Source organism: Ambystoma mexicanum, unplaced genomic scaffold (assembly GCF_040938575.1).
Source record: "Ambystoma mexicanum isolate Mex_15411 unplaced genomic scaffold, UKY_AmexF1_1 Mex_scaf65, whole genome shotgun sequence".
Classification (NCBI taxonomy): Eukaryota; Metazoa; Chordata; class Amphibia; order Caudata; family Ambystomatidae; genus Ambystoma; species Ambystoma mexicanum.
In genome coordinates, this window is record NW_027182483.1 from 99,613 (window position 1) to 114,117 (window position 14,505).

The window sequence follows — 14,505 nt, forward strand, 5'->3', positions numbered from 1 at the left end:
AGGGGTCCTGTTGTTGAGGTTCACAAGGTTAGAACAGTTCACGATTCGAGATTGCCAGGAGTACTTCGATATTGTCAGAAGAGAAGCAAAAGTTATATGAGGGAAAGAAGACCAGGGCAAGCCTTGGGTGAGGAGAAAAGGGTTCATCCCAATTCCTCGAAGCTGAACACAGTACCTTATTCGTAAGAAGAAAAAGCTTGTGCCACGGCAGTTGTTCCTGGTAGTTCCTGCAGACTCGCGGTCCCTGGAGCTTCAGTCGTGGGGACAAGGACGTCTGGAGCGATCTGCACTACCCAGGGATGAAGCCAGCAGCAGCAAAAGCAACAGTGAATAAAAGGTGCACTCCTTTAAAACAGGACCAGGTATGTGCAGCGATTTCGACCAAGAAGAGGACCAAGAAGAGGTGAGCTGGTTGGTCCCACCAGGCTCAAGGGAAGAAGACTCCGGACTGGATCTTCTCTGTCGTTGAAGGGTAGATAGCTCAGGACTGCAGCAGGACTTCACCGGGACTCGGGAGTTGCAGCAGCCGTCGTCTTCTTCTCTTCTCTTCGGTTCTTGTTCCAGTGTAGTTCCAGTGGCGACTCTGACTTCCAGCCCAAGAGTCATGCCTTTTATGCGAAAATCCCCCATTCACACAGCCTGGCTGTCAATCACACAGCAGGGGGGTTGTCCAGCCCGGACAACCACCTCAGCCAATGGACACAAAGTGCGACTTGGGTCTCCAAGGAGACCCTGTGCAGGGGGTTATTAAACCCCTCTCTCACATTCAGCCCACTTAGACACCCAGACGCCAAAGTAGGGCTTCTGGACAGAAGCCCGCCAAAGGTTGACGAACAAAGAAGGCAAACCTGGTTTGCTGCGCAAAGTTAAACACAAGAAGGAGATTAACAAAAAGAAATGGTGACTAAACCGACCGGAGCCAAAATAAAAAGTATTTGGTCAAGCGGGTTTATGTTCAAGGCTAATATAATAGCCTAAAACAGCACCATGTTTATATAATATAATCGCGGTAGAAAGGTTAGGGTAGATACCGCTGCCACCAGCCAAGCCTTAGTGTTAAGGGAACGAAACAAAGCTCCAAGAGACGCAGACAGAAAGGATTAGGAATTAACCCTTCCAATACCCCATGGGGTGTATTGGGTCTGCATTTTAAATGACTACATAAAGTAAATGGCAACTTTACCTGTTTCTGGGGAGAGTAGTCAGCCCCAAAAAAATGGAGTCAGTGAGAAGCCTTAGAGATAACCCTGTGTCCCTGCATTGAGGGTGCTGTGGAACACACACAAAACGTTGGGCTTATGGAGTGGTGTGCTCCAGAGCCCAAGATCACAAAAAAAGTAGAAATGCACATGGCAAAACACATGTAAGTGTGGGAAAAAGGTTCACACTCTTACCAGGTGGAAAAATAAATTCCAGAAATCCAGCAAAGCTGCTGGGGGACTCACTAGGTGAGGGAAATTAGCCACATAATGAGAATTCTCCCTAACACAGAGAAGAAACAATATTTTCACAGGGGCAAATGCTGTGCGCAGGTGCAGCATACAGCCCTGCACTGCCACACCCAACCCAAACCTTGCGGGACCTGCAGTGCTGACAGTGCCTCGTAGTCGTGATGACGAGAGAGAATACGGTACACAAACAATGTGCTTATTGCAGTCTGCCGCATTTTCCGCTCCAACATTCTCAAATTATAGGCAAGCACCTAACCTTGTCTAGTGCTAGCACCAGCCCTGTACAGGTAGACCTTGCGGGTGGGCATGCTGGGGAAATGATGGGCACATCTCGGATAGCATCCCATAGTAAGAACCGTACGCCCTAGTTTCAGAGTGGATTAAGCATCTACCCCATCAGTGCCCCAGAAAACTACCTTCCCCACTTCACATTGCATTGGGAGAAGCATTCTAAACTAGTTTCATTTTCCAGAGAATTGTCATGCCAGTTTCATATTTCCATGAGATAAACTGCACCATAATAGTTTCACATTACCCACTTGTGCTGTGTAGATGGAAGGAAGCTTATTTAGTGCCTGTCAATTTGTGGCGTATCGAATTGTACCCTCTCCCCATCTACAGATGGACGCGCTCATTATGGGCACAATTCTCCAATTGTTTAGTCACGCACCCTCTTCGTTTACACCAGAAAAGTTCCACTGCGTTTCCAAAGGGCACATGAATGTGCTTAAGAAAGATGTGCACGCTGACACGTCCTTTTTCATTCCCTTTGCACAATTTTGCAATCAGGGAGCGTTGCAGTTCATCTTGGGCCAAGAGGATAGCTTAGGGGCAGAGTTTGTCTTGGAAGCAACAGTTTTTAATCCTGGTCCCACGCTTCGAGACTGGTCTCCGGTTTTAAGCGCCTTTAAGATGAGTTGAAAGTGCATTCACAAATGGGATGCAGGACACTAGCGCATTCCCTATTCCTTTTTGGAACAGGTGCTGTCGATGCGCAATGCATGGCAGCAAATGTAATTTTTGCTAAAAAAATATAGAATTAATATTTAGTGTTTTTTTGTACATTTTGCAGTTTTTTAAGTGGAATTTAACTTTTTGCACACATTTATAAAAACGTGTCCCAGATTACTTTTTTTCTGCAGTTTTGGACTGCCTGTATCATGTGCAAAGCCTTTTTAACTGGGCCATTGTTCCCTTTTCTTATTTTTTAATCCAGCAGTCCATATTTACACCCCTTTAAGCAAGAGCGATACCATCATGTGACTAGCTGCCTCCCTGCCCCATTGTAATCTTCCTATTGGCACGCCGCCCCTTACATGCCCCTGTAATGGCCGCCTTTCTTCTGTGTTAAGCCTGCTCATCTCACCCCCTTATGGTGTTATTCACCATTACAGCACAGCAACTGGGCAAGTATTTACTTGCAGAGTATTCTCCAGACCCCTATAAACTTAGTGCTTCTTTCTTTTTTGGATACTTTCTCCTGATATTATCCCAACAAAATGTGTTTAAATTCGAAGAAAGGTATTTAACTCTGCACTGCAGGATCTTTGAGAGAATCACTCTCCAAGAAGAGGGTCCATATTCAAGGCTGCGTCTCTGTGGCCTTTAACATCGCCAAACTCTTTCAAATCTGCAAGGAGCTGTCCAATCCTACTGCAGTCTGTCCCGTTCCCTCCCAGGCCCTCTGCCCGGCTTTGGCTTCTCATTTCAACAATAAAACGCAATCCTTTCCTCACTTCCCTTTTCCTCTCTCTTCTCTCAGGCCCCCTTTGGCCGCCTTGCCCCTCCTCTACTTTCCTCGCCTTTCTTTGCCACTGGAACTTTCCCCTCTCTACTGAAGCACTCCCATGTGCATCCCTAAAAAGCCTTCTGCTGATCGTTCCTGTCTGGCAAACACTCGCCTGATCTCCATCTCTCATTTTCTAGGTAAACTCCTGGAAAAGCTGGCCAACTTGCAGCTATGGCCTCATGTATCCTTATAGATCAAGCAAATATTTGCATGAAGGAACTCAAGTTTGGTAGGAACCAGCTGGCCTAGGTCCCTTGAGGACATTCAACTGGTGGGCATTGAGTTGGTGGAGGACTTGAGCTGGTGGTACAAGGAGGAAAATGTCATGGTGAGAGAGCCATTTGCACTCCCAGTTTTTTTAGCACAGATATCACAGATGCTTTGATGCCGGGTTGCAGAGCCTACCTAGGTGACTCCACATCATGGAGCCGAGGCCCATGCGCCTGGCCCTGCAAGCTTTCCAACTGCAGCTCCTATGGTGGGACTGCTGATCCAACAACACTATCGCTGTGCACTATGTAAACAAGTACATCAAAGTGGGCTCCCTCAAGCTATGCAGAAAGGCCTAGGCCCATTGGCTGTGGATGATTGCCACAAACATCTCAGTGCGGGCCTTTCTTCTGGCCGGAAGGAAATAGCTTTCACTCTCAGAAGCAAGCAGTATGGATTGAATGAGTTGTGTAAATGCTAGACCAGATGGTGGTGGATGTCCTTGAGAGGATTTGTTGTCAAATGTGATTTATTGCACAACTTCTGTAAACCCTTTTAGTGAAAAGGTCAATATGAGTTTAGTGAAACAATGCTCATGCCAGGGAGGACAGGAAGGCACCAAAGAAGGGATATGCATTAGAATGGGTGCACTGGATATGAGGGTCGAGGGGGAGGCTTGAATGTGTGCACATTAGAGCCTTCAGGATATATCATTTAAATGGTCATTCAGGAACACTTAGTCTGTAGCTATCCCTCCTTCACAAGTTGTTGGGAACTGTGACTGTCCAGAATACTCTTCTATTATGAACTGCAGCTATAGAGTTAGAACGCCCTCTGTATTTGCACATTTTTTCAGGTCCCAGCGGTTTCCTGTCCTCTAGGTATGTATCCAGAGGGGCCAACCACCAGTTCCTATGGTTTTACAACAAGCAGTAACAAGATGACAATGCCTCTTACACAAATAGTCGGGGCTGTTCCAGAGGGGCTGTTAGGCAGAATCCTGTGCAGTGCCCTTAGGGACCACTACACACAATTAAGACTACAAGTGGACAGTTCACCTTTGGTACAAGCCTGTACTTCTATGTTAAAGTGGTAACGGAGCAGCCAGGCTTATCTCAAGAGTATATGAGCAGTAGCAGAGATTACACAAAGGGACCACAATTACTGGGACTCAAGCAAACACTGACTCAAGGTTTCAGGTAAAAAATACATTTATTTTTAAACCATCTGTAAAGCACAACACTTTATTCATTCAAAACAATACATAACATATACTACAACCAATCCATTCTCTTGGTACAGAATAGCTCAAAGTAAGTACCTTGTGTTTTGGCAGACCGGTGTTGTGAATCAAAAGACGTTACCGGGAACACATATGCAATCCCTTTTTGACAACTCAGTCGTATTAAAGAAACGCATATCCGCGGTAAGAAACGTTACCGGGGCAAAAACACACTTAGCACCTGGGTAGACCAGAGAGTTGGGGGCAAAAATCGTATGCAATACTTTTGTCAAGGAAGACCGAATCAGAGAACACTCGCTGACAGAAATACAAAAGTCAATAGGCTGGAGCCAGTGTCAAGTGGAACCGGGTTCCTGTTGTCGAGGATCACACAGTCAAACAGTTCAAGATTCAGCGTTGCCAGGAGTACTTAGATATTGTCAACAGAGGAAGCAAAAGTTATAAGAAGGAGGGAAGACCAGGGCAAACCTTGGAAGAGGAGAAAAGGGATTCACCCTAATTCCTCAAGCAGAACACAGTACCTTCTTCAAATGAAGAAGCTGATGCCACAGCAGTTGTTACTGTTGGTTTCCTGCAGACCCATGGTTCCTGGAGCTTCGGCAAGAAGGACGACATCTGGAGGGGTCTGCACCCACAGGGATGAAGCCAGCAGCAGCGACGGTGAATAAAAGGTGCGCTCCTTTAAAACAGGTGAGGCACTTCAGATGGCTATCAGGACCACTACAACAGTGTGCAGCGATTTCGACCACAAAGAGAATCCTCTGGCTGTGGAAGATGAGCTGGTTGACCCCACCAAGCTCAAGGGAAGAAGACTCTGGACTGGATCTTCTCTGGTCGTTCAAGGGTTGATGGCGCAGGACTGCAGCAGGGCTTCACCGGGACGAGGTAGTTGAAGCAGCCGGCTTCTCCGCTTCTCGTCGGTTCCTTGTAGTTCCGATGGTGACTCTGACTACCAGCCCAAGAGTCCTGCCGTTTATGCGAAAATGCCCCATTCGCAGAGCATGGCTGTCGATCACACAGCAGGGTGGTTGTCCAGCACGGACAACCACCTCAGCCAATCATGGCAAAGTGCAACTTGGGTTTCCTAGGATACCCTGTGCAGTGGGTGACTACACCCCTCCCTCACATTCAGCCCACCTAGACAGCCAGGCGTCCAGAGGAGGGCTTCTTGGCAGAAGCACGCCAAAAGACAGTGAACAAAGAAGGCAAACCTGGTTTGCCGCGCAAAGTAAAACACAAGAAGGACTTTAACAAAAAGAAATGGCGAATAAACCCAACCAGAGCCAAAAGCAAGTATTTGGTCAAGCGGGTTTATGTTCGAGGCTAATATAATAGCCTAAAACAATACCACGTTTAAATAGTATAATCGCGGTAGAAAATTTAGGGTAGATACCACTGCCACCAGCCAAGTCTAAATGTTAAAAGAGCAAAACAAAGCTCTACGAGGGACAGATAAAAAGGGCTAAGGATTAACTCTTTCCATTATTCCATGTAAGATTGGGTGTACTGTATTTGTAGTTATTTGACTAAGTAAAGTAAATGGCAACTTTACCCTTTTCTGGGGGACTGTAGTCAGCCCCAGAAATGGAGTCGGTGGGAAGTCTAAAAGACAACCCTGTGTCACTGCACTGAAGGTGCCGTGTAACACACAAAAGAAGGCGGCTACTGAAGTGGTGCACTCCAGAGTCCACAATCACAAAAACAGATAAAGTACACATGGCAAAACACAGGTAAGAGTGGGGAAAAAGAGGCACACTCTTACCAACTGGAAAAAACAAACTCCAGAAATCCAGTAAAGCTGCTGGGGGACTCACTAGGTGAGGGAAATTAGCCATAAAATGAGAATTCTCCCTAACAGGGGCCAACCACCAGTTCCTATGTTTTTACAACAAGATGACACTGCCTCTTACACAAGTAGACGGCCATGTGGGATTATGAAGGGAAAGCTACCGACTAAAGAGGATGCATATTGCTATCTAAGTCACCCGATCTCTAGGAACAGATTAAACAGCCTACAAATACAGAGTGAGTGACCGTGTATGACAACAAATGTCGAGAAAACAAGGTATGTAGAAGTGCCCTGCCTAAATCCTCAAGGCATTTAGCAAGCTGCAGATGTATCGTTTTGATCCACTGTAATGTGTATGAAGTATCTCAGTATTGGAGAATAATGCAAAGTGCAGACGTCAGATAAACCCAACTCCATTCGTCAGCCAACAATCTCTTTGTCCACATTATGGGCAGGTGAAACACAAATTAGAGACCTATGTAAGGGGCTTGTTCTGTTTAAATAGAACTTCAAAGTCACAGCCACATCCAGGTTCTGCAGAAATGCATGTCCTATGTTAAAACACGTGTACAAAGATTTGCTACCTCAAATGGAATTCCGATAGGGATGAATAGAGAACTGTCCTTAACACCACTTTGAGCATGAAGATATGTATACGGTTCATTTAGGATAGAGCCTACCACTCCCTTACTCCACAATTAGAAGGAACTGCAACCACAAGAGAGACTACCAGGAGAGAGAGTCACATTTACAAGAGCCAGTTGGCTCTATAGATGTCCTGGTAACCAAATCCACAACCACATTCACATCCTGCCTAGGTGGAGGATCTTTAACACAGGGAATCTAACAGTGTTTACTTGCATGGAGGAAATGTTCTGAAACCTGGCCCTCCACTATGCAGCTATTCCACACAATGAATGCTTATTAGTGTAATTCCTTAAACTGGCTAAGTGGAACATAAATGATCTTTACTGCCTCTTGTCCAGGGGCGTTGCTAGGGGGGCTATAGCCCCTGATCTTTTGGTTGTAGCCCCAGATAGAATCTCCGGAGCTACAGCCAAAAGACTAGCTAGCCCCCAGTCCCGACAGTTCTGACATCAGGTTAGCCCCGGGTTTTTTCCAGACCTAGCAACTCCCCTGCTCTTGTCACAGGTGAACTTGGATAATACCATCTTCACAAAGATCCTTTATGGTACTCAACTCCCCTACTCCTGGCTAAGGTTTCTCTGCTGGACCAATCTATATTCATAACTGGAAGGACCACCCAGACAAAAATTCAGGTGAGTATTCACAGAACTGGCTAAACCCAAATATCCTGGATGTAGGTTATGTTGCTGGGTGCCAAAAGGCATCTGACATGATGGAAATGTTTTTCGTGTTGATGGTTCTGAAAAGGATGAGGGTGCATGTCCCCTATCCATATTAATATTTACCATTGGTAGTGCACCCTCAGCTGGCCTCTTGCATGAGGTCCATACATATAGGGGGCTTGTTTTCTATAATCAGTGGCCATTAACACCATTCTAAGCAGATGACCTCCTGCTGTACATCTGTAAATGTAAGGTAAATATTGCTCTGTTAACTGATGAGGTAAATGAGTTTAGTGACTTGACTGGACTGAAAACCTATTGGAATAAGTCATTGTTATTTCTGCTGTGCCTACCACTTCCAGGTTTGGTGAGAAACTAGGATTCAGACGGTGCCCTACCAAGGCCTGGTAACTGGGAAAACAAATCTCGAGAGACACAGATTTACTTTTCACTGAAAACTATATGGTCGCTTTTTGGAAGGCTGCCAAAAAATGAATAGTTGGATTCTGTCTCAGTATCACTTATTTTTTGGAAACAGCCACTCTGCAAAAGGGGTTTTGCCACAAATATGCTGCAAATGTTTTTATTGGAGAAAGGTGATGAGTACATGGGTTAAATTCTGGCAAGCGATCCTAAACACAATGGGCCTCATCATGAGAATGGAAATAATTAAAAAAGGAAGGTGGAATGGTAATAGCGGCATCGTTAACGGGTCCGGGGCATTCCGACCCGACAACCCGCCAATACAGGCACCGCCCGTACTGTGCCCCCTAATACCGGCATGTGCTCGTACACGCGGCCCTTCTGGCAGCAAATACCGGCATGCCGGTAATACGAGGACATCACAACCCACGCGGACATGCAAATACCGGCATCCCGAAGGCGATAATCAGGGGCTGTACAATGCTGGCCATACAGGCATCGCGGACCACCCGCAAACAGAAATCGGCAATCAAGCCAACTGCCACAGGTGGACTCAGTGGAGTCAGTCCCAGTATAAAATGAGTACACCCACAAACCCACACCCCTTACTAGACCAAAATGCTGCTACCACTAGCTGTTGCAATCATGGCGCTGGAGGACATGCCTATACTGCTACAACTACAGCAACTACAACAACTACATCAGCAGCAACAGGGAGCACAGAGGAGACGCAGGAGGAGAAGGAGGGTGAGACAGACCCAGCAATTACCACCGGCGCAGGCAGTAGTCCCTCGTAGGCAGCCGCCAATCCCTCGCATCAGACCCAGTCCATTCAACTTAACCCCTGAGCAGATCCACACCCTGTACCGGTTGGACCGGGACACCATCACCACCATAGTGGATATGATAGGCAACGACATTGCCAGCCTCATAGAAATACACAATGCCATCCGACCGCTACTAAAGGTGGTGTCTGTGCTCCACTTCCTGGCCACAGGCATCTACCAGCACACAGTGGGCCAACTGCATGGCATTTCACAACCACTATTTTCACGCATGCTGACCCAAGTGCTGGATGCCCTCCTGAAGCACGCTAGCACCCACATATCCCTAACACGAACTGCCCAGGAGATAGCCGACACCAAAGTAGGCTTCCATGCACTGGCAGGCATGCCCAATTGTGTTGGTGCCTTGGACTGCACCCATGTCGAATTGGTTGTCCCCCCATTCCGTAGAGGCGGTGTACCGCAATCGCAAGCAATATCACTCCATCAATGTGCAGATGGTATGTGACTCCAGCATGATCATCACACATTGCTGCGCCCTATTTCCCGGATCAACACACAATGCCATGGTGCTGCGCAACTCCACGCTACCCCGTCACATGGAGCGACATGCTGGACCACGTGCCTGGCTGCTTGGTGAGTCGCGTGAATGGGCCACGGCAGTGCATTGGGGTAGGGATGTATTGTGATGCATGCCCCACCTGGGTGGGAATTGGGGGGGGGGGGGGGGGGAATGCATGCCCCACCTGGGTGGAGATGGGGGAGAATGCATGCCCCACCTGGGTGGAGATGGGGGGAATGCATGCCCCACCTGGGTGGAGTTGGACGATGAGTGGAGAATGTACGCACAACCAATGAGACCGGACCTGACCCCCCCCAACATGACACATCATTGGCACACATCTGACCAATAACGCATGTCAATGACCACATGTAAGACGCACGACCTGACCACCATGTGAATGTCAAGCAATGCATTACTGAACAGGATTGCAACTGTGCCAATGTGACTACTGTGTTGTATACACAGCATTAATGGGAGGCTAAACATTGTTGTACAACCACAGTAAATCCCCCTCAGCATGCATCATTTCACCATGCATCATCTATTTAACGCCATCCAGACTACCACACCTCATAGCAGTATAGTATGCATCGAGATGACATTCGTGCATATGTACAGGGACATGTGCATGTCCATACCAAATAGCAGCGGCCATGACTGTGATTCCTTAAGGTGGCAGCTCAGACACACTCCTATTTGTATTTGCTTGCAGGTGATGGAGGATATCCCTTGAGGCCGTGGCTACTTACCCCTCTGCGAAACCCGCAAAACAGCCATGAAGAGGAGTGTACAATCGGGTACACACCCGTACCCGTGTTGTGATTGAGCAGACCTTTGGCTTGTTGAAGGCGCGGTTCCGCTGCCTAAGCAGGTCTGGTGGAGCACTCCTTTATAGGCCCGAGAAGGTGGGGAAAATCACCATGGCCTGTGTCATGCTGCACAACATGTGCATCCGGAGAAATGTACCACTGCCACCTGACATTGATATGCATGCACTGGGAGAGGATGATGAGGATGGAGACGGAGGTGAAGCAGCACCCCTGCCAGTACGTGATGCACAGGATGGACATGCAGTATGCCAATCACTGATTCACAAATACTTCTGAACCACAGGGCCTTTGACAGACATTTGGCAGTGACACACGCGGTCCATGTTGACATGCACACATTGAATGTTGGGATTTGGGCACTGAACACTGTCATACAATAATTGGATTCACACCAAATGACCAGGTGTATTGGATCAAACAGCCAAAATGTGACTACCCTCCCAAACCCCCCCCCTCGTCAACTCCCAAACCCCCCAGTGAACTCCCAAATCCCACCCCCAATCGACTCCACTAAATGCTCACATTCACCCCCAACCATGTGTCCCATTCCCATTGTCTGCCCACACTACTTGCAGGACTTTTTGCTGTCTGGGGGCAGCATTCCGGTGTGCCTTGCACTCCTCCTGGTAGGACGCACAGGGCTGGTGGGGACTGAGGAAGCAGGTGTGGTGGCTGATGAGGAGTCGGTGGCAGGGTCCACGGCTGCTGCGAGGCGTGGCCGCTGCATGTGGAGCAGTATGGACGTAAGTACCTGTGTCACTGCCCCAGGCAGTCCCTCCTTAGCACTGCCGACGCATTCACTGGAGCTGTATTGGCGTTGATAGCAGCAGCGGTCCCCGCTATGGCAGTGGCGATTTCCCGCCTGGTGTCCCCGCCATCTGACATGTACTGCCGCAGGAGCTCCGACATGGACTCCTTTCGGGCCTCCACCCTCGCCAGACGTGACTAGAAGGTGTTGGTGGGAGAAGGAGTGGTGGGTGCTGCGCTCACGGGGCCTTCATCTTCGGTGCTGTCCTCCGGGAAGGGGCTCAGGTCCGAATCATGGAGGCAGGGATCAGCACTGCTGTGGGTGGGTGAGGGCTGGACACGGGGCTTGGGGTGGGTGGACATGTCACTACCGTGGCTTTCCCCTGGGCCACATTCTCCTCCAAGTCATCCTCAGTGGTAGCCAGTGGTTGTAGGCACTCCCCTTCCACTGGTGTGGGTGTGGGCTGCTGGGTCTCGAGTGTTTCAGGCACACTGGCTGTAGGAGCGGCCTGCTTGGCGGCCCCCGAGGTGGTGGTGGTGGTGGTGGTGGTAGCAGCCCTTTTCTTTGGGTGGGAGGTGGATGCCCTCGTGGTGTCTTCGCTGGCATCTTCACCATCGGTGCCTGGGGGGTAGAAGAGATGCAGGGCATCAGTGATGGTGTTACATGTCAGAAGCATACTGTGGAGCTGTTCATTATTCATTTAATCATGCATTCATGTCTTAAAGGTGTGTCACACAGGGTAGTCTGAGGGGGCCTTTAGGCATTCGCTGCATGGCAGGTGGCATGCCATTGAATTGGGGTTTGTGTGATGTATTACATGAGCACGGTCGATGGGATTGGCACTCAGCATGCATTTCTGTCTGGCAGGGTTTGGGCCGCCATCTGGACTTGTATGTGTCCATGTGGGTGTTGGGACATGCATTGCCTTGCCTAGACTCTCTTCCCCATCACTTGTGCTACGTCATGGTTTCCCCTACAGGGATCTGCAGGGTCACTCACCCCTTCTGGTGATGATGCTGCACCCGTCTCCATCTCCCCAAATACCTTGATGGTATCTGGACTGATGAATGAGTTTGCAATCTCCTCCCAGGTGGTCATATTTACAGGAGAGTGGGCACCCCCGCCTGTGGCCATGGCCTCCCTCCTGTTGCTTGCCATGATGTTACGCACCCGCAAGCGGAGGTCATCCCACCGCTTCCTGCAGTCCTTCACACTACGTGGGGTGGTTCCTACTGCCGACACCTTGCGGGCTACCTCCTGCCACATGTCCTTTTTCTGCTGCTGCACCTCACGCTTCAGGCTGTGGGATTTTATGTTTGCTTGTGCTGCAAGGGTGACAGCTAACATATTTAGCTCTGCTTCGGTAAAGCGCTGTTTCCGCAGCCGAGGGGTGGTCTTCCTGGTTGCTTTAGACATTCTGGAAGGATTGGCACTGAGCTCTCGAGGAATCAACTGGTGGTTTTGGAGGATTGCAATGGATTGTGTTTTTAAAGATGACCACCGGCCCATTTCCCTTTCCGACGCAATGACGTTATTTCCGGGTCCTGGATTACGAGCCCGGTATTAGCATGTTGGTATTATCGGGTCAGTATTTAGGGGTTCCTTCAAGGCGGTGGCGGTATCGGCGGGTCCCGTGATGGCGCTATCGGGGGCTTGGAGTGCCTTTTGCGGCATGCCGGTATGGCCATTACCGGCATGAGGATTTGCGCGTGCTCGTAATCACCCGCTATTAGCGGGGTCATATGAGCACGGACCCGCTCATTCCGCCATGCCGGTAATGACCCCGTTTTTACCGCGCTACTCGTAATGAGACCCAATGACTTTTCCAGTGATACTAACCCCAAATCCTCTGTTGCTTAACTGATTATACTCCTGGAAAATATGTTTAAAAGGACACATGGCTCATCCACTCTGAGTAAGTAGAGAAGTAGTATCCAAATGGTCAGCCCCTCTAAGGGGAAGCAGTTGGCTCCCCCACAAGAGACGCAGCTACATGTTATACCATAGGAGTACCCATGTACATAGGTGCTGCCTCAATGTCAGGCTGGGCAGGAGTAGGTGAAATGGTAATCATAAGCTTATTAGAAAGAAAATGCAATGAATAAGCAAAAGACATAGGGCCTCATCACGAGTTGGGCAGTATCCTGGCGGTATTCCTGCTGGGAAACTGCCTGTGCCAATAGCATTACCGCCAAACCCCCCAGTGCTGTTAGCGCTGTATCACGGCTTTGGTGGAACGGGAATTCCACATTGGGACAATTCAGGAATTTCACATTCGGGAATTTTTAGCGCAACTACCATCGGTGGTATTACCGTGCGGTAATCATGCTGAAAATCAGCAAATTTGTGGCGTATTAACCTCCAGCTCAGAGCTGGGGGTAAATCCTTCCAAACCTATGATTTAGCAGACCTTTAAATGCAGCGGTTATAGCGTTACTGGTGCATTTAAGGGTTACTGTCAAACCCGTGATGAGGCTGATAGTCAAGCAACAAATCTTATTCTGATGCTGTAATGGTCAACCTCCTTCCCTCCTGCTCATCAGAGGAACAATAAGATAGGAGGAGTGAGAAAAATCCACTGAGAAATTGCAACATGAGTGCCCCTTGATGGAGGTAGCAAAAAGGCAGCTACTGTATATAAAAAATAAGACACTGGGCATTGAAGACTTATCAAGAATACATTTAGCCCTGTATGCTAAGTAGGAGAAATGTCTGAAATAGGAGTGAACCTTGGTGTTAAAAGAACATCAACTGAAGGCGCCACATCAGCGTCTGGAATATTAACAAGTCTACAGGAGTGTCATGATGAAAAAGAACAGAACCTAAATGAGAAATATCCAGTGCCATATCCAGCACCAGAGAAGGAACTCACTATGAGCACTGGGAAGGGACCTATTCTTAATCTCCAATGTACTGACACGTTTTGCTGGAAATTGTGTCTATGCAAATTGCAGCATTAAAGATCCAATATGCAAGCTACATTAATGGCCTAGAGAAATCTCAAATTGCACTAGAAACTTTCTGGCAGGTACACATGGAAGCAAAAGGCACATGCACCAATCAGGGTACAGGTTTTTCTTATCTATGTCCAGGTTGCACCAGTTGAGGTGCAACGTCGCCTCCTTGCCTCTTGAGCTGGTCCCTTTTCCTTTGCCCGCATATGCTAGAGGCACACATCTGCACTGGATGGGAATTGCCCGTGCCTCTGATGCTGGCTCACGGTAGGCCGAAAGCCAATAAAGGAGCGTATAGAGCTGATAGACTCCCAAAAAAGTCCAGTAACTTAAGAGATATGTCTGTATAGTACAAATTGATTCCAACAGGGTTACATTGGATTTGTAGACAAGATAACAGACGGATAT